Genomic DNA, 27,882 nt, shown 5'->3' with positions numbered 1-27,882 from the left:
CTATTGCTTTTGTGTATATCACTGGTGGCCAAGTTGCATTACTTCATTTAAGATATATCAATATATATATATTTGTATACACATACACTTAAATATATGTTATATGCAATTTCACGTTAATATAAAATAATATGATTCCTTAAGGCTTTTTCGAACATCCTTAACATTATTCATCCCCTCTCCCTGCTCATCTCTCCTTCAAATTGCTCCCCCTCCAAGTAAAGCCCCATTTTCACCTTTCCCATTTTATACCTCATATCACTTGTATTCTGCTATTCCCCTTTCTAGCCCTGAACCAATGGTCTGCTTTTATTTCTCTGGTTTCTATGACTACTCCAGGTTATGGATGAAGATGTGGAGATTTAGAGCTGGGAACCACAGATGAGAGAGAACATGTCAATGTGGCATTTGTCTTTCTGAGTTATCTCACTCAATATGATCTCTTCTAGTTTCATACATTTACGTACAAATTTCATGATTTCATTTTTCTTCACTGCCAAGTGGTATTCCATAACGTATTTGTACCACATTTTCATTTTCCATACTGATTTCTAGAGTGGTTGCATGAGTTGGCATTCTCATCAACATTGAATGAGGCTTCCCCCTTCTTCACATCCTCTCTAGCATTTATCACAAATTGTTTTGTTGATCTTGCATTCTGACTCAGGTGAGGTGGAAGCTCAAAGTTGTTTTAATTTGCATTTCTTTAATTGCAAAAGATAATGAACACTCTTTGAGATATTTCTTAGCCATTTTTATTTCTTCTATTGAGAATTCTCTGTTCACATTCATAGTCCATTTTTTCAGTTAGGTTTTTGGTTTTATTGACTCTGTTTTTTGACTTCTTCATATATTCTGGATATTAATCCTCTCTTAGATGTTTACCTAACAACAGTTCTCTCCTACTGTGGGGATGCCTTCTCTACTCAATTATCTGGTTATCTGTACGGGGTAATTTTAGTTTTATTAGGTCTTATTTATCAGTTGTTGGTATTTATTCCTGGGCAAAAGGAATCTCTTCCAGAAAGTCCTTTTATACACCTATATTTTGCAGGGTACTGCCTGTAATTTCTTTAACTGTTTCAGCATTTCACATTTCAGATTGAGTGCTTTGCTATGCATGGAGTTCATTTTTGTGTGGTGTGATAGATATAGGTCCAATTTCATCTTTCTGCACATGAACATCTGGTTTCCCCAGCAATGTTTGTGGAAATTGTTGTCCTTTCTCCAGTGAGTGTTTCGCATAGAAAATGGCTGTGATTATGTGTACTCATTGAGGCTTCTGTTGTTATTCATTTGGTCTATGTGTCTGCTTTTGTACCAGCACTACTTTGGATTTTGTTACTTTTCAGTTGTTGGTCAGGTTAGTCCAACAGATTCCTCAAACAAGATGGACTATTGCTGTTAGCTTGGTTGCCTCCCAGGAGCTGAAAGTAAGTCCCTATTGCTGAAAATATCACTTAGTTTAGATATAGGACTCAGAAGATTCAAGCTGGAGCTGAACTGAAATCCTCCTTCCTGAGGTCTCACTTTCAAAGTACTAATCAGAGGTTATTATGCAAACCATTAAATTAGGGAAACAATCAACAATCTTACTCATCTGTGATATGTACCACAATAATGACCAGCATGGTCTGATATCCCCAAAGGTTCAATAGGAGTACTTATATCTTTGTAGTTACCAACAACCATTTGATTAGACTTAAGACCCTGTGGTGATTTGAATAAGAATGGCCCCCATAGGCTCATCTATTAGAATGTTTGGTTCCCAGTTGGTAGATTCTGGAAAGGATTAGGAGGTGTGGCATTTTTGGAAGAGGTGTGATCTGGGGGTGGGCTTAAAGATTTCAATAGCCCATGGGAGGGCCAGTGTCTCTCTTGCTGCCTGCTGTCTGTGGATCAAATGTAAAGCCCTCAGCTACTAATGATAATGGACTAAGCCTCTGAAACTCTAAGCCAGCCCCCAATTAAATATTTTTCTCTGTAAGAGTTGCCTTGGTCATGGTGTCCCTTCATGTGGAACACTAAGACAGGTCCATTCATTGCAAAAGAAATCATGCCTGGTACTAGAAACCTACCCGACTATCTGGGGCTAATGATGTCATGGATCTTAGAGGAGAACCTCCTACTACAACATTTGTAGACCAGCAGAATTCCCAGTTTCATTCCAAAACTGATCCTTATATGCAATATTAGTCTTTCTGCCTCTGGCTTTTTTCATTTAATGTATTATCTTCTTAAACTCAACCATATTGATGCAAATGACAAGATTTCATTTTCTTTTGTGACTGAACTGAGCATATATATTACATTTTTTTGTATATTATATACCTTAGTTTATTGTTTATCTATTGATAATTACCTGTTTGTTCCTTCTTTGGGGTGCAATGAATAGGAATGCACTGCAGTAAATAGGGGACCACAGATATCTCTTTGACATACTGATTTCAGTTTTTTAGAAGATAGATATATTTAGAATCGGATAATGATTGAATAATGTGGAAATTCTATCTTTAGTTTTTGGAGGCTGTGCTAATTCATATTCTCACTAACAAGTACATAAGAGGTTTTTCTCTTTACTTCTTTGCCAAAGCTAGATTTTTTTGTGTTTACTACAGCATTTTTAAGTGAAAGACTTGGCATAAACTTTCAGTGCTAGAAGCTTGTAAAGATAAGTAGCGAAGTGGAAATGGAATCTGCAGAAGACCATCTGGGCTTTTTATAAGCAAACTTGTTTTGGCATCTTCAGTCAAATTTTTATATAGCTTTGCTCATGCAGAGGAGCAGGCAGGAGGACACACCAAGCATTAGTTATCCTTATTCCTGTCTACATCTGAGAATCTAAGCAGATCATAGTGCATAAAAGACAAGAAGGTACATTAATTCTACCTATGCAAATTAGTTAAGTACCACGTATACTTTATAAAAGGAAATGATTCAACTTACTACTTTCAACGTAATTGTATTCAAGTAGTTATATGAAATAATTGTGCATCATTGTCTGTTTTAAGATTTCTCAATAACCTGAATCCCCCAGTTTGAGACAAGCTCCTAAGAAGTTATTGAGTATTAAGAGTCACTGTGATGGCTTATTTTCTGTCCACTTGATTAGACTGAGCTATTCCAAGGGCATTAATAAGACAACATATGGGGTTGCATATGAAAGCATTTCCAGGTATGTTTACCTGGGAGTTAAGACCGACCCAGAATGTGGGCAGTATCATCCCATGAGCTAAGGGTCCAGACTGAATAAAAATGTGAGAAGGAGGAAGCCAGCTGAGTACTGGGATTAACTCTTCTCTCTTTCCTGGTCAGATCCATGGATCAAGTCACTTCCACCATGGTACCTTTTCCTCCATTAATCATAGTACTCTCTCTCCAAGCATGAGCCAAAGTAAATTTTTGCTTTTAAGTTGATTTTGGTTACAGTGATGGGAAAAGTAAGTAGTAGGGTCAGGTCGTTACCCATAAGAACTTTAGATAAATTTTCTATGAAAATCTAATTAGTATTTCTAAAGTGACTCAATAGACTGAACAATAATGGTTAACTGAATTGAATTTACTATGTTAAAAAAAACAATAAAATGTGATGATTTAGTTCTAACTCCATATACTCCCCAAATTATGTGTAGAATGCTCACTGATAAAGTGTACTAAGGCATATGAATCAGACTAAGATGAAGACTGCTTAGGACAATAAGGAAAATCTCCCAGTATCTGTAAGTACAATGAAAGTGACAAAATATAACAGGGCTTAAGCAGAGCCATGGCTAGCCCATTTTTCCTGAAAATTCTACATTTTGTCATAAGAGTTCTTTTTCCAACGATTCCTTAAGCTTTAGTTGGAGTTAAGAAAAACTCAGGATAATACACCAGTCTTCTATCCACCTAGAATGGTAATTTTCCACTTAGTTAGGAAATAACTTCCAGTGTGTTTTTCATGCTTCTTCATCTTTCACAAACTTTAAATTGTTCTCCTGATTTTAATTTAGAGTTATCATATTTTTTCCTCGTGAAAAGAGAAATATTTCATCATTCCTTTCAGTAATCTGCAATTTGAAATTATGTGTTAGCCAGACTATAATTGCTAATTTTGATTTGCAGTAATCATTTTCTTCCTAGTGAAAGGAGAAATATTTTATCATTTCTTTCACTAATCTATAACCTGCAATTATATTTCATCCGGAATCTAATTGCTCCTCAAATGAAGGAGCATATTTCTTTTTCTGAAGAATGTGTTGATGTTCTTTCTGTTGTAACCCTGCAGGAGAGCCTAAGTAGTGATACACAGAGCATTCACTGTATTAGCTGTTCGTAGATATAACAGGTTGTGTCATCAGCATCACTGAGATATTTGACCAGTCAGCATCCTCCTGCTGGTTCTATGACATTTGCACACAGTCATTTGTGGTGATGTATTGTGTACCCTAATAAATTTTGTATGAAGATCAGAGGACAGAAAAAGCCTCTAGATTAAACATAGATGCCACACACCTTTAATCCTAGCACTCGGGAGGCAGAGATCCGTCTGGATCTCTGTGAGTTCAAAGCCACCCTGGACTACATGATATTGATTCAGTCTAGGAGAGAAATAGAGCCAAGCAGTGGAGGCACATACCTTTAATACTAGCACTCCATCTGGATCTCTGTGAATTCAAAGCCACCCTGGATTATATAATATTGATTCAATATATGAGAGAAACAGAGCCAGACAGTGGTGGCACACACCTTTAATCCCAGTAGTTGGGAATCACATGCCTTTATTCACAGCACTTGAGATCTCATGCTTCTGCTACCAGTATTTGGGAAGCACACATGCCTTTAATCCCAGCAATAAGAAGGAAGTAATATGGCTGGGCAGAGAAAAGTTTATAAGGCCTGAGGAGATAGGAACTAAAGCCCCTTTTCACTGAAGACTTTGGCTGGACCCCTCTTGGTTGAGGAATCAGAGACATTCAGTCAGAGGTTGGTGAGGTGAGAAGTAGTGGTGGCATATTTTGTTTTGTTTTGTTTTTGTCTCTTTGATCTTTCAGCATTTACCCCAATATCTGGCTGCAGGTTGTTTTTTTTTATTATTATTATTAAAAGACCATTTAAGATTCATGCTACAATCATTTAGGTGATGTTGAGTCTCATTTGGCATATGGACATTTATCGTCTCTCTTTAACAACAAAGAAAGAAATGTGTCACAATTTATAATAACTTAAGTAACAAATTGGTATTTAATAACTACAAAAATATTCTGGTAGGTCAAGCTAAGTTCTCCCCAAACTTATCAATTTCTTATTTACTTGGAAAGAACAACCAGAGTAAAAGCTGAAATCTGGTGAGGAGTTCCTTAATATTAAATCAATAATCATGTTGAATGTATCTCAAACTCTACTATATTTGGGATATTTCTGTTCTTAGGAATTACCAGTTTCATTAAAAATGAAAGCAAAAACAAAATAACACACATCCAACCATGATCAAAACAGGACAGTTAATAGCAAGCACTGAGATACATTCATATTCAGATGAAAAGTTATTATAACCCCCTATACTGGGAGCAGAGTCTAATCTTCCTGGTTGGTTACTCTTTCCTCATGACCTTGCAGGCTGTTTCTCAGGCTGGCTTAGGTCTCTTGAAGTGACAAATGGGTAGAAGTGGAAAAGGTGAGTCCTTTATAAAGGTATAGCACTTCCAGACAGTGTGGAGCAAATTCTGATTCTTCAGCACATCAGAGTCTGAAAAAAAGGGCCCTGGACACACAGCATTCTTTTCTGGTTTCTTGCAATTGAGTGTTTCTGAGAAAATAGGAGATCATCCAAATGGAGACGTATATACCTTAGCACAGATTTTCCCATAGTAAATTATTCCATGTCTTATAAGACTAATAATAAAATAATAATATGGTGGACAATATATTTAATTAGTATCTCAAGAAATAAAATGAAAATTGCATGGGTTTTGGTGATGTGGCTCAGTAAGTAAAGTGCTTGTTATGCAAGCATTGGAACCCAAGTTCAGATCCTATTCAGAGAAAATAAGAAATCTAGAATTGCTGGGCTGACTCCCCAAGGGAGACCTTGCCTTGGAGGAGGTGGGAATGGAGGGTGGATAGGGGAGGGGAGGGCTGGGGGGTGGCAGGAGGGAAGATGGAGGAATCCATGGATGATATGTGAAATTAAGTTAATTATAAAATAATTTTTTTAAAAAAAATAACAACAACAACAAAAAGAAATCTAGAACTGGGGGAATATACCTATAGTTATAGCATAGTAGGACAGAGGCAGGAAGATCCTTGGGGATGGCTGGCAAATCAGTCTAGCCAAATCAGAGATTATTAGGTTCAGTGAGAGGTCCTATTTCAAAAAGTAACTTGGAGAACAATAGTGGAAGATTGCTGGCCTCCCTGTGCACAAGTATACATATGCATAAGCACAGACACACATGAATATGTACATACAGTTAAAATTACTTTACCTTAGACACTGGTGTCCTCAGTTTTAGTTTTATTGGATTGTATTAGTATTTATTGTATTGTTGTATTTATTTATTGTATTTGACCCAGGAATTCCATTTATGAGTGATATGGTTGGAAAAGCAAATTAAAGTGACTTTCTGTCCCTGCCATCTCACTTCCTCTCTCTCTGCCCAGCTGCATCAGTTCCTCTCTCCGCCCAGCTCTGTCATTTCCTGTCTGTCTGTACAGACCTCCTGACTTTTATGATTAACTAGTGTTGGAATTTAAGGCGTGTGCCACCATGCCTGGCTCTATTCCCAGTGTGGCCTTGAACTCGCAGAGATCTGGATGGATCTCTGCCTCCTGAATGCTAGGATTAAAGGCATGTGCTACCATTGCCTGACTTCTATGTTTACTATAGTGACTGGTTTCCCCCTCTGATCCTCAGATGAGCTTTATTGGGGTACACAACCCACCTCCAGTGACACACTTCCTTCTACAAGGCCACACTTCTAATCCCTCACAGGTAGTACCACTCCCTGGTTCATTCAAATATATGAACCTATGGAGGCCATTTTTTCCACTACAACCCGAGATACTGATACTGTTTTTATTTACCTAAGTAACTGCAGAATGTTTGTACAGAAAAAATGTCAAATTATAACTCCAATACAGAAATAAGACATCATGCTCACACCTTAGAAATGAAAAGTTTAGACAGTGTTGTTTGTCTCTCTGGTAAGCTCCTTAATGACGATGATGGTTATATACAATGCAAACATAACTGTTTTCATGGATAAAGCTAAAGCTGAGTACTTTAGCATCTCTGTTATCATTACCTCAGAATAAATTTTAGAAGCAAAATTGCTGCCTCAAAAGTTGGATTATCTGTAAAGCTATGAACATAAGTGGCTAAAGCATGGTCCTGGAAATTTTTACTTATTTTATGAACCTTCTGAGTTGAAGGATAGCTCTTTCCTTAGGCAATGGTGGACATTTTTTAGATACATTTATTTGAATCTAGGCAATATATAAAAAAGTAAGCAATGAAACTTAGGGAAAAGGGGAGTGTTGAAGAGAACACGATGCCTTTAGAGTATGCAATTCTGACAAGAAAGGAAGAAACAGGGGAAAGCCACACACTACGGTAGACGGGTGCGTTCGTTCTGCTTGGGAAGAGAGCAGTAATCCATACTTTGCCCTCCCTTGACATAGGAATCTTTGATGCATTTTGCAGTGAAGTAGGAAACAGTGAGAAAAAAAAAAAAAAAAGATGTGCTGTTCACTTCAGAGCTATGGAAATGAAGTTTTATTCATGGTTATTGTCTGATTCTGTATACGTGAGCCCGGTCTGGTGTCACAAATACAGGGTTATGTTACTGTGAAGCACATAGGCAGGTCAGTAAAGTTATCCCACGTGCATGGCTCTTTTGTACACTGCACATTGCTTTTACTCTGGCTCACTCTTTGGTTTGTTATTTAAAGCTCAGGGCTGATGAACTAGAATGAATTTGCTTGGATTTGCCATTAATTGATAGCTACCCTACTTTCTGTCTTGTATTGAGATGAAAACGGCAGTGTGTGGTCTGAGGCAGTAAGAAGCCAGGGATTTAGGTGAAAATGATTGGGTTTTGAACCCAATTTTGAACCTAAATTTTGAACCAGGCATTACTATCTGCAAATTTAGTCAGTCTTGTAGGAAACAAGCTCATCAGTTCTCTTTGTCATACAGTGATTACTCAGAAAATCAGAGTGTATGGGTTTTTTTTTTTTTTTTTTTTTTTTTGGTTTTTTTGAGACAGGGTTTCTCTGTGTAGCTTTGCGCCTTTCCTGGAGCTCACTTGGTAGCCCAGGCTGGCCTCGAACTCACAGAAATCCGCCTGGCTCTGCCTCCCGAGTGCTGGGATTAAAGGCGTGCGCCACCACGCCCGGCATGAGTGTATGGTTCTTTATTGTTGTAAAACTGACTTATTATTACATGTAATATAAATGACAGAACAAGAAAACATCTAAATGTATGACTCAAAACAATGCAAATTTACACCTCAGTTATGTCACTAAGTTAGGGGGTAAATGTCTCTGTTATTCCTTTTATCAGCTCTGTTATTCCTTTTATCAGAGTCCTCTGCTTCCTAAAGGACTCTGAAGCAGAGAAAGCACATAATCAAACAGGGGATTTTCAGTAGCTCAAGCCTAGGTATTGATGAAACATATGCATTTGCCTTCCACCAACATGTATCATGTGAACATACTAGCAGATAGGTCATTTGGGTACTCGGTATGGTTTGAATCTGGAATTTCCCAAAACCTGTATATGAAGTGCTCGGTGCTACTGGGAAATGGTAAAAATATTGAAATGGTATTGTTTGATGTCAGTTGTAGGTGCTGAAGTAGAAAGAGAAGCTCACCAAGATGCTAAACCTCCATTTTTTAAAGGCTGAATAGAGGGGTTTTGGCCTTGTTGGAAAAGATCAGGATGCAGCTAGCTCACTCCAGTTACTTTATTCAAACATATACAAGGTTAATTGGGGCTGCGAATGGTTCCAACTACCAAAGTCATCTTGCTCTTGCTAGCCATGAGAGCAGACGACCCACATAAATCTCAGTCCCTTTTGACCATGGCTAGCCATAACCAAAAGCAAGAACTCCAGGTTTACCAGGAGTATCTCAGGACCAAGGTAGAACCAAGAGTAGCTGTTGCTGGAGAGCTTCTCTCCAGGCTCCACCAAGCCCCACAGTCCCACAATCCACGTACAAAATAATCACTCAGACACTTCTATTACTTATAAACTGTATGACCATGGAAGGCTTCTTGCTAACTGTTCTTATATCTTAAATTAACCCATTTTTATAAATCTATACCTTGCCACATGGCTGGTGGCTTACCGGTGTCTTTACAGGTTGCTTGTCATGGTGGTGGCTGCAGTGTCTCCCCCTCCTTCTTCCTGTTTCCCCAATTCTCCTCTCTCCTTGTCCCATCTATACTTCCTGTCTGGTCACTGGCCATCAGTGTTTTATTTATATAGAGTGATATCCACAGCACTTCCCCTTTTTTTCTTTTTTTTTTTAAAAGGAAGGTTTTAACTTTAACATGGTAAAATTACATATAACAAAACAATTATCGAGCATGAATTACAGTTACAATATTAAAGAAGATGTCCTGTCTATCTTATATTTGTGAGTTTAAGGTTTTATATCTAACTTATCTTTTATCATAACTGAGGAAATTACAACTATCTAGTCTTTAACCACATCAAAGACCTGAGAAGTAACATAATGGTACCTGAGAAATGGTAGATGGATGCAAGCAACTTTCGGGAATCTTGCAAGAGTAGACCAAGACAGCTGGCATCCTGGACCTAATGTTTCTCAGCATTGTTGGTGCATTCAAATTGGCTACAGGCCTAGAGTATATGACAGACCATTTTCATAAGCAGGAATTCTCAAAGACCATCTTACCCTGTCTTGGCAGAGTACAGTGGTCGCTTTCCTTGTGTCCCGCTTGTCCAGAAAGGACAGCATTGTATTCGTACTGTCAGCCATCAAGGCAAGGGCAGTTCTTTGCCCAGTAGGCCATTTTGTGCCAAGAAGACAAACTTCCAAATGGAAATGTCTTAGAAGCCCAACATTCTCTCCGGATCAAATTGGTGTAGCCAGGAGCAATTGTGTCTCATGTCAACAGAATTCTAAGTTATTTAAATGCCATATTCTCTAGGTCTATGAAGTGTTTGAAGATTACCTATCTATCTGAAATATATCTATGTATACCTAGAAGACTTAACTAACATGGCCACAAATATGATTATCATATATGACTAATTATTAATCTATTTCTTAATTATTCACTACAATTTTAAATGAGTTACATAAACATAATACCTCAAACAAGAATAGAAATATATGTATACAGTATAACAAAATTAACTTTAAGTTTGTATCAATAAACTAAAATTTATACCAATGTAAAACATTTTAAACATAAACTAAAATCTATACCAATGTAAATAATTTTAAATAAGTTGTTCCTTAAAAGTAGGTTCATTAATCTACCCTTTTATCTTATCATCTCTATATCCTATATATTTATATCATATCCCCTTTTCTTTTTTAGAAAGAGATCACATTTATAATCAACCTGTTTTAAATAAAAATATTGGTTTTTTTTTCTGTCCCACACCAGAGGGCTCTTCTGATTTGGGACAGAAGAATCTCAACCATTTTTTTTTTTAAATATTCCTGGGTTTAGAGGTGGAGTGAGCCAATTCCACCTCTAAAGCCACCTTGGTATATTTGGGAATTTGGGCGTAGCATCTCTTACTACTTCTTGCTGGAGGGGGGCGCTGTATCTTATGGGGACGCAAAGAAAATTTTAGGCCTATGGGGTAGTCCGTGAGGCTGTATTGTGTGAACCAGTTGCCTTGAAACCACTCTGGATGTTGGATCATCTGGGCCATGGTGTCATCAGAGACCTTTCAGGTGGTCTTGGCTGGTCAAACCTGATGTATCTTAATCTGGAACAAATCCATAGCCTCTGGCTTTCTGTAGAAACAAAAGAAGAGCCTCTTTTCCAAAGCAACATATCCTTATAGCCAAATTTTGAAGTCAAGGTACCTTTAAAATATACTTTTTGGCATAACTGAACAGCTTTTGCAATCAAATGTTTTTCTTCAGTTACGAATATCAAAGAGAACATAATCCAGATTCTCTGTGTAATATTCATCTTTACATGGCTTTTTATATTAATTTATCTTTTTTTTTTGTCTCTTTCAAGCCTACTTATATTTTACACACATTGTAAACTATTTTATCTGAATCAGTCTTATTGCAAACCTATTGTTTTAAATTGTAGCATTCTAAGACTGAAAGGGCGCTGTGGCTGCTGGCTCCGGCCATTTCAGCTTACCAACATGGCATTTTCCGCCAGTTTTGTGAGTCATCAAGTCTCAGAAATAGTGGGTCTAAGTTTTTATCAAAGCAGCGTGTAGCCCAGAAACTTTTTCTTTTTTTTTTTTAAATACTAGTATAGACTAAATCTACCACACAGTGTAATGTGCCACTGGCAGACACTTCATTACCGCCATACTGCCGGTCAAACGCAAACGCCAGGAACCCGCCAGTAGTTCAAACCCTCGTTTTGTGGTGTCTAGCTGTCCTTACGAGACATGAAGCAGGAACCTGGTTTTGGCTCTGTTTAGAATTGGTTATTACATATTGTCAGGTTTAAGGTGAAAACTCGAGCCGTTGGGCGCTATTTGTTGGTGGAGAGCTTCTCTCCAGGCTCCACCAAGCCCCACAGTCCCACAATCCACGTACAAAATAATCACTCAGACACTTCTATTACTTATAAACTGTATGACCATGGCAGGCTTCTTGCTAACTGTTCTTATATCTTAAATTAACCCATTTCTATAAATCTATACCTTGCCATGTGGCTGGTGGCTTACCAGCATCTTTACAGGTTGCTTGTCATGGTGGTGGCTGCAGTGTCTCTCCCCTCCTTCTTCCTGTTTCCCCAATTCTCCTCTCTCCTTGTCCCGTCTATACTTCCTGTCTGGTCACTGGCCATCAGTGTTTTATTTATATAGAGCGATATCCACAGCAAGTGGCTGCAAGCTCTCACATAGCACCAAGTGCAGATTCTCCAGAGACAACAGTTCTTCAAGGTTTGAATAGTCTCAAAATATTTTTTAGCCTCTACTGATTAACCAGAATAGCACAAGTTTTGCTGAACCATTTCACTCAAAGCCAGACACAAAAGCCTTACTATACATTTCACTTAAAGCCTAACATAAAGGCTTTACTATACATATCACTACACGATGGGTCTAGTGGCTGGTTTTCAGGTTATTATGGCCTTGAAGGAGATGGTAGAACTTGAGACCCACCCTGCTCTTTCTTCTTTTTTTCTTTGAGACAGGGTCTTGTGTATCCCAGGCTGGCTCCCAACTCATTAGCAAGGATGACTTTGAGCTCCTTATCCTCCATCGGTCACTTTCTGTACTGGGGTTTTAGGCCTGTGGTACCCTCTGAGTTGATGTGGTACTGAGGACTGACCCAGAGCATCATGTACACTGGACAAGCAAGCTAGGAGCTGAAACACAATCCTATCCCTCTCCTCTCCCTTTGCTGCTTTATGCTTCCTGAAAAGAAGGTGAGAGAGCAGGTTTTGTGGCACTACATGCTTCCACCGTGATGTGTCACCACAGGGCCAAAGACAACTGATGGGCATCTCCCAAACTTACAGCAATAAAGGGAAAATGGTCATTTTGATTTTACTTTATTTTGCATATAATTTGTAGAGCTTCTTGAGCAGAGGATTTATGATTTTCATAAAACCTAGGCTTTTCAACATGTATTCTAGAAGGTTTTTCTTTGCTTCCATTTCCACAGCTTCAAGGATCACATTCATATGTGTGTTAAAGCTGGTCCGTATCATTCCACAGCTCACAGATGCTTCTTCTTATATCAACCATTTTCCTCCCTCTTCCCTTTAAATAGTTTCTATTGTTCTGTCTTATCTTACTTTTGCAGCATTTAAAATCCTATTATTCCTTTCTAGCTAAGTTTCTTTTTTAATTTCAGAAACCATGTTTTCAGCTCTAGACTCCATTTGCTCCTTTAAAAACATTTTCTACTTATTTCATTATGTTGCTCTTACTTACATATTTGAAGAGCGTTAGGATATCCATTTTAACATTGTGCTTTCCAGTTTGATTATCTTTGGTGTATGTGTTTTTTATTGAGTAATTATTCTTTTGGATGTTAATAAATACGTCCTGTTGAAAAATATCCAGTACTTTTTATTGGGTGCTAGATGGTGAATTTTCCACAGTTGAATGTCTAGATTTATTGTTTACCTTGAAAGAAAGTTTTGTCAGGGGAGGGTGTGTGTGTTACAGTCCAAGGATCAAACACAGGGCCTTGTGCACACAAGTGATGTCTAACTACTCAGGATCTTTTTTTTTTTTTTTTTTGAGGGCTCATTATATAGCTCAGGATGGCCTTGAACTTCCTACATAGTCCTAGCTAGCCTCAAATTAATTTTCTGCTTTTGCTTAGGGAGTTCTGAGGTTCTAGTCATGGGCCAAGTTTGTTTTTTATAGAGTTCCAGTTAATGTACTCATATTTTGTCATTGAATTAACTTTGTTATAAAGTAATTCAGTTTTATCACAAGGAATCGACTCCTTGGATCTTTCCTGAATATCCCAAGGGTCCTCCTGAATCATTACCTTTGAACAACAGTTACTATTTCCTAGATATTTGAGATTTTGTAGATCTTCTTCCTTTCTGGAATTTTGCTCTATTGCTTCTTGCTACGTTAGTCATTGACTTTTGATTTTTTTTTTTTCTGACTCAGAAAATTCCATGCTTTTCTTAAACTTCCCCCTTGTTCTACAGTTCAGAATATCTCTCTGGAAAGAGGCATGACAATTATCCTACTAAACTCATTTGGTTTTTCCTTAAGAATCACGTTTGCCAGGCAGTGGTGGCACACGCCTTTAATCCCAGAACTCAAGAGGCAGAGCCAGGCAGATCTCTGTGAGTTCCAGACCAGCCTGGTCTACAGAAAGCAATCCAGGACAGGCACCAAAGGTACACAGAGAAACCCTGTTTCAAAAAACAAAAACAAAAACATGTTTATCTTATGTCCAATATCTGAAAGTCATTTAATATATATTTGTGTTATTTTCAACTTGCTTCTGCAAAGAAGCTAATTAAAGTTTTGTTGTTCTTTGTTGCCAGAAATAGACATCTCAACCCAATGAGTTCTTTGTGTCCACTGTCAAATACTTTTAATATTTAAAGTTTGTAAAGATAGTAATGATGTAATTCTTCAATTACTATCTAGCATTTACCAAATCCTATACATGAGAGTTTTGTATGTTTAATTATTAATTTTATTTAATATATAAATTATATAATGTATAAAAATATAATAATGGTATAATTTATTATTTATAATTTATTATATTAAATCACATTTAAATTTATAATTTAATTAATTAAAACACTTAATGCAATTGCTTTTTCCAGTTTAATATCTATCTCTTCCTGCTATTTACTGGTTAGGAGATGAGAGTATAAAGAAGACCTTATGCTCCCTTAGAAATAAAATAAATAAATATCAGTGTGACAGTGTGATCCATAGTATCAATGGATACTATGGTTACAGGGAAGGATACCCATGCATAGTCTTCAGTTTGTAGATTGGAAGATTTGCTTGATTCAAACGCTAATCTCCATAGTGCCCACTGTGGCAAACTGGCACTGATGTGATTCAAAACAATCATCAAAGGCATTGACACACAGCCAGATCAGATCTCTGGATGCTTGTTTGCTTACTTGGTGCTTTTAGATATTCTTCAGAGGTAATTTCAAAATATATTTCCTCTTTGAAAAGGCTTATACCACATGAACCAGATTACTGGTAGTTTTGAATTAGTCCATATGTTTAAATGCTTAGCTTCATTTTTATCACTACTGTGAGTGTGTATATACAACATGCCATGAATTTGTTCCTCAATAAAATATATAGATTATTAATCACATGTCTGTTTAATGTAGTCAATTCTTTAAAAATAAACATTTATACATTTTGTTTTAATGGTTTATAGAGCTGATGCAGATAAAGTTTTACTAGATTGTATATGGGTGTTCTATATGCAGATACATAGTATCCACCCACTCAAAGAATTTGAGTAAAATTTTAATATAAGATTGTGTTAAAAGTACTGAGCTTATTATTAGTTTTCGCTTCTTTTTCCCCTAATTAAAGAAAACATGAGTGAGAGCTATTAATTGACAAGTATTTGCTGAGTGTCTATTGGGTGATAGGAATTACTTTATATGCTGGGAATTTAACAATGGATAGAAGAACAATGGTTTTTATGGTCTTGGAGCTCATTGGAAGGAGATGAAAGTGAATACCATACAAGCAATCAATTGAAAAAATAGATAAGAGCTATAATATAAATTAAAGAGAATGTAATACTAAAGGGACTTCTTGAAAGCAAATGCTGGTTGTGGACAACAAAAATCAAGCTGGGTTTTAAATGAGAAATACTTCTGTATTTATAAATAAAATAGCTAGGTAAGAGGCTTTGAAGCAAGAGCATCTCAGGAACAGGACCATCCATCCTCCAGGAAAAGAAAGGATGAGAAAGACAAACCACCATTTGGATAAATACAGCTGTGTAAGAGTTGCAGAGAAAACAGATGATGTAAGGCTTTACAGTATGTCTTCCAAAATACTGCATGATTTAGAAAATGATTTCTTATTCGGACACCTTGGTATGAATGTCTGACTTTTCCATATATAATGTGTAGGTACCATTTTCTCTCATGTCCATGTCTTCATGAGTTATTAATCTACATTCAGTTTTAAATGTCTCAAATGAACACATTTTGTACCTTTCCCAGGCCCTTCCCAGGCCAATGAGTCTAGCCAGAAGACAGTGAGTCCTGTATAGATGTGAATATTACTGATACACATTAATCACCTTTCACAACGAGTTGAGTAGTTTGTGGTAAGTGCTACTTTTCTTTAGCCAATACTTGTAAAATACAAAATGTTGGCTGCTGTATTTTAATGAAGACCTAGCAGTTTAGTTTATAAGCACAGTATACAAGTAGCTTTGAGTCTTCAGCTTCCAAAGGACTGGGGTAGCTTTGTGATGATGCTTTATATGACTTCACTGTTGCAAATGACAAAAACCAGAGGTGGCCAAATTCTCTAGAGTAATGCAGGCAATAAATTGCTGTTTATTAAGGATGTCTCCTTTTCTAGCATAGCTGTGAATGCAGAACATTGAACATGGTTTTGTAGCCATCTGTTTGTGGCTCAGCTTAGAAAAATACTGTTAAATGGTTTGAAGACCAGTTTGGGGTCTTTCATGAATTGCATAATTTTATGAATTGCATAATTTCTAGCCACTTATAACATTTTGAAAAGAATTGGCTTAAATAGCCAAGTTGAATTGGCTCTGTAATGTTGAAATGTCCTTCCAAAAAGTAATACTCTGTGTTTCTGTACCCACACTTTTGTAATTACTCTTAGTAATATAAAGAATGCCCCACACATACACACACAGTCTTACATTCTGAAGTCTGTGATACATTGTCTTCCTCTCAAATGACAAAAAAGATAAATGCGTATGGATGATGTGAATAATTAAAGATATGAGTGAGATTAGGATAGCTGAAAGATGTCACCTTCTAGATAAAGCTATGAGTGAAAAAAATCTCATAAAGTTCCCACTCTGACATTAGGGAAAGCTGGAGAGAAGGTTGAGGAGTCCAACCTCTCATTCTGTGTCAACGGAAGGCAAGTATTACCTTGAATAAAAGCATTTTAAATTTATAAGGGCAACATACTTTTACAAAGGAAATTCGTTCTTTCTTGTAGCACAGCACAAGCACAAAAGCTTACAGTTGGGCTCGGTCAAGATTCTTCACTTACGAATATCATTTCCTTGTAGATAATGTCTTTAAAAATGAAGGTTCTATAATTTCTTTGTGAGAATTTTTTTTTTAATTTTTGAGATTACCATTCAGAGCTGTGACTTAGCAAGTCTTGTCCCCACCCCCATCCCCCGCCAGGCTTTTCAATCACGAATAGTGAGTTTGAAACCAACCTTATTTGTGATTTTATTCATTTCCTCAATGTTAAGACCATCTATGTGAGAATAAGTAACCAACCAGAGAGGGTGCTAAACTGACATCTGAATTATACATAGGGTTGGCTGCAAGAGCCCTGGAAATGCTGAAGGGAAATGTCTCTTGGTTATATGGATCACCATATGAAGAACCTTAGTGTGGAGAGAATACAGCCCATTGTGAGAAGTGAGAAAAGTTAATATATTACTAGCTACTTGTTGTCAAGAATACATTGGTTAGCTCTGCATACTTTAACTGTCCTAGACAGTATGCCTTAAACAACATACACTGACTTTTCATGGTTTGGGGGGTCTGGGAAGTTCAAGATCCAGATACTAGCAGGTTAGAATCACTGGTCAAGGCTTCCTAGTTTCTCTTTCCTATTCCTATATGGACACTAACACCGCCACAAGGGCCTGACCTCCGAATTCATCACTTCAGGGGTTAGAGTTTAGCATAAGCTATTTGAGATTGTGTGATACAAATGTTTAGTTCATAACAAATGGGATTTTTCTCACGAGTGTCAGAGTGCATCACATTATTATTCTCATTTTTGTCATTCTTTCAGCAGTTTCATTATGTAGCCTAGGTTGACCTCAAACTCATAATCTTCTTGCCTTCGTTTCTGAAATTACAGGTGTGTACCAACATTGCCAGCCTAAAGTATAATGTATTGGCAATTGCTATTAACAATAGTGTATAAGGCCTTATTACTAAATGCTCAATAGCAAAGCTTTAAACCAGTTAAAATTTTCATTATATTTATTTATTTATTTTGTGTGTTGAGGGTGGGGTAGCATGCCCCAGCTGTCCAGTGGAGGTCAGAGTCAGTTCTTTTTCCACACTGGGGTGTGGAGAGAGAAGTGAACTCAGAGCCTTGGACTTGTCAGTAAACACCTTTACCTGCTTAGCCAGTTCTCCAGCCCTAATTAAGTTTATATCCATTTCTTTTCAGAAAATTTGAGAGTAGAATCTTGAATTTCTATTGTCATTTCAAAAATAATTTTCTTAATTTGTTTTTTTTGTTTAATGGTCATAAATTTATGTTATATATTTGGATGATAATAACCTGCAACTCTAGAAAGGAATGTTTGGTTGAGCTAGTACTATGTAGGCTTAATCCAGGACTTCACCTTCACTGCCTAACATTTTTACTGGGCCCATAAGACAATTATCTTCAGCTGTTTCTTTTAATGTTTCACTCTAAACCCTCTTTGCTTGGCACTGGGGAAAAACAGGCTGAAATTCAATTTTATGAAGATAAGAAATCATAATCTATATGGATTATTTGAAAAACACAGAGTGGTAGAATTACTGGTTAGAATTTAGTCAAGAAGCAGAAAGTATATAATATGAACTGAGAAATTTTAGTATAAGAATTATATTTGAAGAAGGTAAGAAAGCATGGTCTACAAGTATAGATGTAACCAACAGTCTTATTAAATAAGAAACACAAAACCAATGCAAAGAAGAAAGCCAAGAGGTCAGAGCTAAGAGCTAAAAACCTTACTTTCCCTCTCTCGGTGGTCCTACCTCTCCAAAAGAGAGCTACTTCCTGTGTTTGTCTTTTTTTTTTTTAATAGAGTTTCTGTTCTGCTTTCTCATTGGTTGTAAACCCAACCACATGACCTCCTAGTCACTGCCTGTCTGTACAGACCTACAGGTCTTCTATGGTTGGTATTGAGATTAAAGGCATGTGTCTCCAATGCTGGCTGTATCCTTGAACACACAGAGATCTACCTAGATCTGCCTACCAAGTGCTGGGATTAAAGGCGTGCACCACCACCACCACCACCACCACCACCACCACCACCACCACCACCCAGCTTTCCTATGACTTGCTAATAGCTCTGACCTCCGGGCAACTTTATTTATTAACATACAAATAACATGTTAGTACAAATAAAATATTACCATATACACGGTTTAGTTGAAAAATAGCAAAGTAGTATTATAGTTAGTTTAAATAGGAAAAAGGTGTTACAAAATATGAACTGAGAAATCGAAGTATGAGAGTTACCATCTTTAAGAGGAGACTGTTAAGTCATTGAGAGAACCCTTATGTTTATCTCTGAGCTAAGAGCAAGTTTTGAGTCTACTCAACACTGAGATTCAGGCCTTGCTAGAGAAGGCATGTCTGTTACTGGGGAGAAATGTGCAATGTTTCATGGCCATAGATGGTGTATAGTCTGTGGGTATATAGAAGGTGCTGATGGAGCTAGGCTTCAGAGCATGCAAAGCAGAGCATGGGCAGGCTGCTACGGTGCCTCGCTTATGAGGGCTACATCAAGTGTTAAGTGCTCTGGGCCCATCATAGGATGTTGACTGAATGAAGAAAGGGACTCAGGTTCCTCTAGCTATGGCATGGGAGGAACAAAAACAAACAATAAATAAGTAGATTATTAAAACAATAGGAAGAGAGGTCCTCATGTATCTCCTATACTATCCTTCTACTCTTCTTTCCCCTCGAAGACATTAATTTCTGGTTACTGCCAAGAAACTAGACACATGTTGCTCTGGTTACACTTTGTGAATTTAACATAAACTAGAATCAAGTTGGGGAGAGGAAGTTCCTCAGCTGAAGAGTTCTCTGCATCAGATTGGCCCATGAGCATGTCTGAGGGACATTTTGTTGTTTACTAATTGATGTAGGAAGTACTAGCCCTGGTTTGGTGGTCCTGTGTGAATAAAGGAGGTAGTTGAACAAGCCAGGAGAAACAAACCAGTAAACATCACTTCCCCATGCTCTCTATCTTATTTCTCTCCTCCAGGTTTCTACTTGATTTCCTGATCCTGGAAGTACCATGATGGACTCTGACATGGAAGTGTAAGGTAAATAAAGATTTTTCTCCCCCAAGTTGGTTCTGGTCAATGATTCATTAAACGACAAAAAAAGCAAACCAAGGCATAAAAGGGTGCCAGGAATTTGAGTTGCTGCTGAAATTAATCTGACTCTTTTGGGAGTGGAAAGATTATGGAGCTTTCATCTACCAAAGGGCATTGAGTGTTCTGAGCTCAATGACCTTCTATGGGATCTTGGAAGAGAACAGTGAGAGAGATACAGATGATGGAGACCTTGCTTGTGAAGTTTCAGGGGAAAGTAGAGACCTTCATCAGGGTCATTCATGAGACATTGTGGATTGAGAATCTATGGAAGCAAAAAGCTTTATTGGGGCAATCAGTGTTGCTTAGCTGGGGCAAAAGAATCACCTGTGACTAATGAGAGACCTTTGTCTTCTAGGTATGATATTCTGGGAAGCATTTTCTCACATTCTGCACACAGAAACTGTGGTCCAGAGAGGGGCAAGGCTGCATTTAACTTTGGTGTTATGTAAATATCTGCCACATGGTACTGGTTTTGGTGACATGAAAATTGCAGGACGGAAGGGGTTAATGGAGATCAACTGAAATGTGGCCTGGAACTATGAGAGGCCAGGAAAGGCAACTGGTGAACATGTAGCCTCAATTATAATGGAGGCCTGGGATTGAAGGGCTCATGGAGAGAACTTAGTTTGGTATCCTACGTCAGTGTTGGAAATCCTGAGGAGGGGCCAAGAGGCCACTAGGAAAGGTGTAGCCTCAGGTTCAGTGGATACCCCAGCATGCTGGAGATACCAAGACCTTGGAGATACCACCAAGAACATCAAAGATGTGGAACAGAGTCAGTCTGAGCCTATAAGATACAAATTAAGAGTTAAATCTGGTGTTAAAAATAGGATAAGGAAATGGTATGACCCACTAGTAATAAGAAGGAAGAAACTTTTTTGTGTGTTGAAGGACTTCAGATGTGAGCACACACCTTCTCTGCATTTAGGGAAGAGAATAGTCTCACATGAGGACCTCAAGACATGGTTCAGGGAAGGACAGTGGTAAGAGTGGCAAGAAAGCTTGGAAAGAACTTTTGCATGTGCTATTTCTCAAATTTCTTCAGCTTGAAATATTCAGCACACCAAGACACAGGATCTTGTCATGAACCAATCGAATACAGTCAATTAAGGTATATAATAGTTCTCACAGTAAAATGTGTTATCTACTACAACTTTATTGAAATACAAAGGAAGACACTTATCTCCAAATTCCCAGCAGCATTTTATTATCATAATAATAAAGGAACAAGATAAATGATACAGGATTGATTAAAATAACATTACCTATGGTGTAAATTTTAATTTCTGAAATCTCCAATACATACTAAGCATTTGAAATTCAAAACAAGTAAGGGGCCATATGATGTAAACTATAGTTTCTTCTTTAATTAATTAATTAATTAATTAATTAAACTATCTTCTGACTATGTCATAGACATCCATTTGTTAGCTATATTGAGGAGAAATTTTATAAGCATAAGTAAAACACAGACACAATAATTATTCCTTTTTGTGTATTCTCTTCAGGACTTTGCTTTTTATCTTTATATTTAGCATAGTTTCCTATGTAACATGTAATTAATTTTGACAAACATTTATTGAAGAGTAGAACACACACTAGTTCCATCTCTGCTAAGCTTCCATTGGATGACTCTATGAGTTGTCCACAAATTTGCTTTATTTACTTAATTTCCTATTGCAGTTGTTAGAGGGAACACGATAGGAGTCCATATGAGAAGATAAATGTTCAAATTGAGATTTAAATTCTGGCTGCTTCAGTCAATATGAATTTCAGACCACAATTTGATGATGAAGGAGAAACGATGACAGATGATTGAAAATATTTATTTTTCATTTTCAAATCACCGTTTCCATGGGTTCAGTTCTATCCTAATGGCCTTGGCTTGCATGGAGATAATTATTCTTTGGGTTGCATATGAGTGACTCATGATTCTGGAAATTGATGGAAATTTGTGAATTTTCCTTTCTACTCTTTGGGGGAGGTAGGAGGGTGCCTGAAGCCCTTGGCCAGATGTCTCTGACAGCGCTCTTCCCTGGCTGTGTCATCAGCTGGAGCATCTGTCAGAAGGGAGAGTTATGTTCCTGTGCTTTTCTCTTGACAGTTAATCACACCTCTCCTCCTCTTCTCTCTGTTCAGCATATTGCCTCTTTCATAACCTAGTGCCAGGAGAGTTCAATGACTCTGACATAATTCAAAAAGAGATGCTACAACTGTGGCATTATTGTGAGTCCTATGAGACAAAGAGAGGTTGGCATTTTTTTTTCTTTAGTTATTTCTGTCAAGACTATATAGAGTCAGGCATGAATCCCAGGAGAATGATGGTCGATGGCATCTCAGTAAAGAGCACAATATACAGTAGATACTCTGTCCCCTCATTCTCCATCATTCTGGTTTATTTCTAATTAACTTATTTTTAAATGTGTACACAATGAGGAGAATTCATCTTTACCGCAGGAGATGCTCATATCACAGATCAAGTGTCTGAGTTTATGACACTTTATGTTTGTGTGCATGAATGTGTCTGTGTACGTGCAAGCTCATGCTAATGCATAAAATTCTTCTTATCTCCTATTCGTTCAACGTTTTAGGAAAATTTGAAGGTAAGTAGAACTGTTAAGGATAGGATGATTATGCCCCATTACATGAGTGAGAGCTGAGTCATATGTAGTATATTAGGCAACTAATAATTCTTGACATTCCATCTATTACCTCAATAGTACCAAGCTCTTTGATAAAGCCATGCATGATGGTTAAGTATTTCTGCTTTAAATAGGCCTAGTCCAACTAAACTTCTATATAGATTAATCAAAGGCAATAGGTACTCATCATAATTAGAATGTCATGTATTGGTCCAGAGGATGGAGAAAGACAACATGCTTCTTTTTATAAATATTATTACTTTTACCAAATACTCTTCTTCTTCTTCTTCTCCTCCTCCTCCTCCTCCTCCTCCTCCTTCTCCTCCTCCTTCTTCTTAAGATTCAGCTGATTCTGTGATAGTAGATGGTGATTAACACAGAGACCTACAAATGACCACATTGCATAGAATAAGAAACTGCAGAATGTTCAGTTGGAACATCTACACCACATGTCCTCCTTCAAAAACTTAGAAATTCTTATAGAAGAGGGAGTAGTGCTGTGGGATGCTCTTTCTGGGTGCTGCAAATAAGTGTTGCTCTCATTGGTTGATAAATGAGGCTGTTTTCACCAATAGCCAGACAAAATAAGGATAGGTGGATATTCAAACTGAAGACAAAGATGAAGAAGAATGGAGTCAGGCCAGATACCAGCCAGCCTCCAATATAAGATGCCAAAGAACTGGTTAGCCATGGACAACATGGCAATAAAGAGATTATTAGAAATGGGTTAATTTAAATGTAAGAGCTAGCTAGTAATAAGACTGAGCCATCTGCCAAACATTTGTAATTAATATAAGCTTCTAGATGGTTATTCGGGAAGTGGCAGGTGGGAGAGAACTGTCTATTTACAAATGGCACCTACTGTGGCACATCCACATTAAGCCTGAGAAAGCTTAAAATAAAAAAGCATTCTAGAACACATAGAGTCAAAAACAGCTTCCGGGTTGTATATTTCATGTGGGCTACTGGTTTGAGCTATAGCATAGCAGATTCCCACCGCAGTACACAGAGATGTCTCTAAGCTGTGCTGTGTACTATATGGCACATTTAGCTTTTGTTTATGCAGACAAAAAAAAAAAAAAAAAAGGCTAAAAGACACACAGTAAAAAGAGGCCCAGACAGGAAAACCTCTAAATAGGTTCCAGTGTGTTTTATAATGTGTGTAGGCTTAAAAAAGAAATAAAAAGGGTATGGACAGTTTATAGAAAGGAATGACTAGTTTAAAAATAATATAATTAAGTCTTTAAAGAGATAAGTAAAATAATAAAAAAAATAAGCCACATAGAGATGGAAAATACACAGGAAATCTTGATCCTGTATGCTATTGTGCTGATTGTGAAATTTTTGATGACTGATGGGAAAGAGACAGCTTCTGGGAGACATGGGATTGAAAGAGAGACTGATGAAACTACATATTTTAACCTTAAAAAAGAAGTAAAAATGTATTTTTCAAGTAGAAATAAAAATGCTCTGGAGAAGAGGTTTTACCTTTGTTTCCACAGGAAACAAGAGACTGTGGATTTGTTCCAGTTTAATATGGATCAGGTTTGATCAATGGAGACTTCCTGAATCTTGACAGTTGAAATCTATCAATTCTGGTCTTCCCAGAACTTGGCTCAAATTTGCTCAGGGACCCTAAAGATACTTTTTCCACAGAGAGCAGGAAGCAGTTTGGAAAGAACAGTGTTTACATTCTCAAGAGTTGGGGGGTATGAATCATTTTTGGTTATTTGGTGGGTTATGGAGGTTTGTTATATTTAGAGGAATATAGGAATAAAGGATAAAGAGACAACTATTAATCTCAGATATTTTGCATTGGCATGAATTTTGGTATAGTGATGCAAATTTTGTTTTTTTTGTTATACTGTATATATGTTTCTATTCTTGTTTAAAGAATTTTTATATATTGATACAAATTTAAAGTTATTTTTGTTACAAAATATTGTATATATGTTTCTACTGTTGATTAAGGTACTATAGCTATGCAGTTAATTTAAAATATAAGATAAATTTCTGTTTTTTAAAAGCTGTTATTATACACTATTTAGGATAATCAAGAAACATAGGTTAGTGGTTAGTCATTTGTAACAATCAAATTTGTAGATATGTTAGGTATGCTTTCCAGATCATATAGAGATGTATTATAGATAGATAGACAGTCTTCAAACCTTTCAAAGACCTACAGATAATGGCATATAAAATGTTTTGTAAACTTAGGGCTTTTCATGACAATGACACGCATCTGCTCCTGGCAGCACCAATTACTTTGAAGAAGATCATAAGCATCAAAGAAACTCCTTTGTGGAAGCCCACAAATGTTTCCTGGTGAGATCTGAGCTTGCTTTATAGAGCAGGGCTGCATTAGGGGATGGCTTGACCATGTGCAAGGTCACCAGGTATTTGGGATGTTCTATAATTGGGTGTGCTGGAGGGATGTCTTTTGTTCCACCTCTTGCATACCTTTAAAACGCTCTTTAGTAGAGACAGAAGGGGATAGTGAGTTTGAACCCAGGCCCTCCTAAGGCTATCCTGTGTTTTCTATCTGTCTGTCTGTCTCTATCCTATCTTTATATTTCTCATTTCTCCCTGCTCAAGAATACCCTGGATGAATAAGAGGGAGTAGGTCCCCCTCAAATGGTACCAGAAACAGGGACCCAAAGTACTTGGCAAAAGCTTGGGGAGAAAGTCCCATGGGAAGCCATTGGGCTGGTCCAGTTTTGTAGTAGAAGTAAAGGTGGGGGTTTTATTCTTGGGAGAAAAAGAAAAAAGACTAGAAGGATGTCCAAATATAAGGCTGCAGCATAGATTTCTTGCTATCTAGGTTTCTTTCTACTCTTTTTATCTTAAGAAAAAAATGTAAGGTACTGTGGAAAAATTCAGAAATACGGCATAAGAAAAAGATTTAGAAATAAGATAAGATACAAGACAGAGAAACTAGGTCCTAAATTTTCTAACTGTGAGGCTGTGAATGCAAACTTGAAAAAAAATGATCTTCTTAGAATTTAACAGGCAGGAAAAAAAAAGCTTTTTTTTTTTTTTTTTTTTTTTTTGAGCTCAATGAGCAGAAAAAAGATTTCTGTGGAAGCTTTTAGTCTGGGGACAGCTAAAATGCTAAATCCAAGCAGCAGAGGAAAAAGATTTCCCCTGAGGCAGATACAAAAAGTAAGTTTCCTCTTGGCCATGAAAGTCAAAGTTTAGAGAACAGAAATTTTGGGAAAAATTTAGCAATCTCTCTCTCTCTCTCTCTCTTTCTCAAAAAACAAAAACAAAAAACTAAAAGCTTTTTAGAGCTTTGCATCTCAGAGATTTCTCTTTCTGTAAAGGCAAAATTAGATTCACCTGTTAATGACATGCCCCAGCCTGCAGGGCTACAATGGTTACTCAACCACCCTAAGGAGGGAATGTAGGGACAGGAGATACAAAGGAAATGCACCAAGTCTTAGACTCTGATCAAGGTGTAACTTTATTTTTCTCCAGGAGGGTTTATATAGTTCCTGTAAGGGGAGGGGAGCAAGAAGCTGTCATCTGCATAAGGTGGGGCAAGCTAACAGGATGTTTGTATAGGATGTTTACAGGGTAAAAGGGTCAAGGGCTCTGACTCAATGTCCTGTTGCTAGGCAACCTGACTCTAAGGTGATCTAGTTCCCTGTCTTATCCAGGGACAGAATCTCTAGTTAGTGGAAAAATACAGACCCTCGAAGAGATTCTGTCCTTGTCCCTGACAATGACATCTATGGGAAAATCACCTGTGCTTTACTTTAAGGAGAAACAACAAACTTTTTGGAACAGGGCAAAACCTCTCTGCTAAGCTCTGTCTTTCTTTCAAGCCAGGAGAAGCAGCAGTCAGAATCCCCTGAGGTTAGATAGAACTTAGCCATGGATACTTGGGAGGATCACCTGTGATGGCTTTTGAGGCAGCAGGACTCTTGGAGCATGGGAGATCCTCTCTGCTAGTAAAAACAACAGCCAGAAGCCCCCTGTGGTTAGTGCCTAGCAAGAGAGTACAGGAAGAAAGCCAAAGCAGGGACAGCTTCCCCCAAGGTGAAGCCACAACTGAGGTAGTGTGGGACCTGGGGAAGGGCTATTGGCAAGGAGAATGCAGTGGAGCCAAGCCTCTTGGCTGAGGGTGTCTGTGGCATCAGGGGCTTTGTAGCTGGGGGAGGAGATAAGCCATGACAATTATCCAGGAATAAAGTCTCTCAGAAAGGGCTGGGGGGAAAAAAAAAAAAGGAAGCCCTGAGGGAATTTTGCTTCAGGCATGGAGGGGCCTGCCTGAATATACTCAGCTCCAGGAACAGTGTCATCAAGGGAAAACACCTACCAGTGCCAATTCAGGGAGAGCAGAAATCTCTCGATCTTCAGTGGTGAAAAACAAAACGCTTGGTTCTAATCTCCCATTGCAAAAGCAAGACTGGTAAAGGGAACCGGAAGTTGACTCCCTGACCCAAAAAGAACTATGGGAAATGGAGTCCAAGAGGTAGTTCGTAATACTGATACACTGAAATGCATTCAGTGGCCGATATACTGAAATGCATTTAGGGAAAGGTAGCTTTTCAGCTCAAGATGGCGATACTGTCCAAAAACTTTTTTTTTTTTTTTTTTTTTTCAGCATAGAATGAAGTTTCTTTTCAAAGCAATGCTAGAAAGCTTAGCCTTACCTCTTGAGAACTAAGATTACACAAACAGCTTGCCTCTCAGGAGATGATTTAAAACGCTAACACTGTTTGTCAACAAGCCACTTTAAAATCCTTTAAAAAGGCAAGGGAAAGCAGTTCCACTTGAACATTGTTTTAGATATGAAAAAAAAAAAAACTTATGGGCAAATAAAAGAAGTTCTTTGCCTCTTGAACAAACAGCCTGCAATGAATGATTCCTTTGCAAATCTCATATGAGGACAAGGAAGCAGGCACTCAAAAAGTAATGCTTGCTTTACAAATGGGGATCAAGCTTCAATGAACCTGGCTGTCTTACAAAATAGAGTTGCATCATTTGAAAGTCCCCTGTAAATCAGAATGTTTGCTTAGTGAATGCATTGATGTTTGTGAGAACAGTCTGAGTTAAACAACTCATGGTTAGAGTATACCACAGCTGCTAATAATAATGTCAGGGGTTGAGAAGTTAATGCAGTGAAAATTCTAAATCATGAAAATGTTCTTCCTCAGATTAAGCTAATGAAGGATGTGTTTCATGAAATAACATCTATGTTCTTGATTCCTTTGAATGTAACAGTTTGGTGAACAAATAGACTTG

General features: G+C 37.5%; 1 long non-coding RNA gene across 1 annotated transcript; it reads right to left on the bottom strand.

The window, feature by feature from the left end:
* Positions 1 to 21,174: 21,174 nt before the first annotated feature.
* On the bottom strand, positions 21,175 to 27,046 carry LOC119088892. Its single transcript, XR_005092637.1, has 2 exons — positions 26,954 to 27,046; positions 21,175 to 23,016 (listed from the first exon to the last, which is right to left on the bottom strand). It is a non-coding gene; the product is annotated as an uncharacterized LOC119088892 (long non-coding RNA).
* Positions 27,047 to 27,882: the final 836 nt, after the last annotated feature.

This window comes from Peromyscus leucopus, chromosome 13 (genome assembly GCF_004664715.2).
Source record: "Peromyscus leucopus breed LL Stock chromosome 13, UCI_PerLeu_2.1, whole genome shotgun sequence".
NCBI lineage: Eukaryota > Metazoa > Chordata > Mammalia > Rodentia > Cricetidae > Peromyscus > Peromyscus leucopus.
This window is presented reverse-complemented; position numbering and strand designations above follow the sequence as displayed.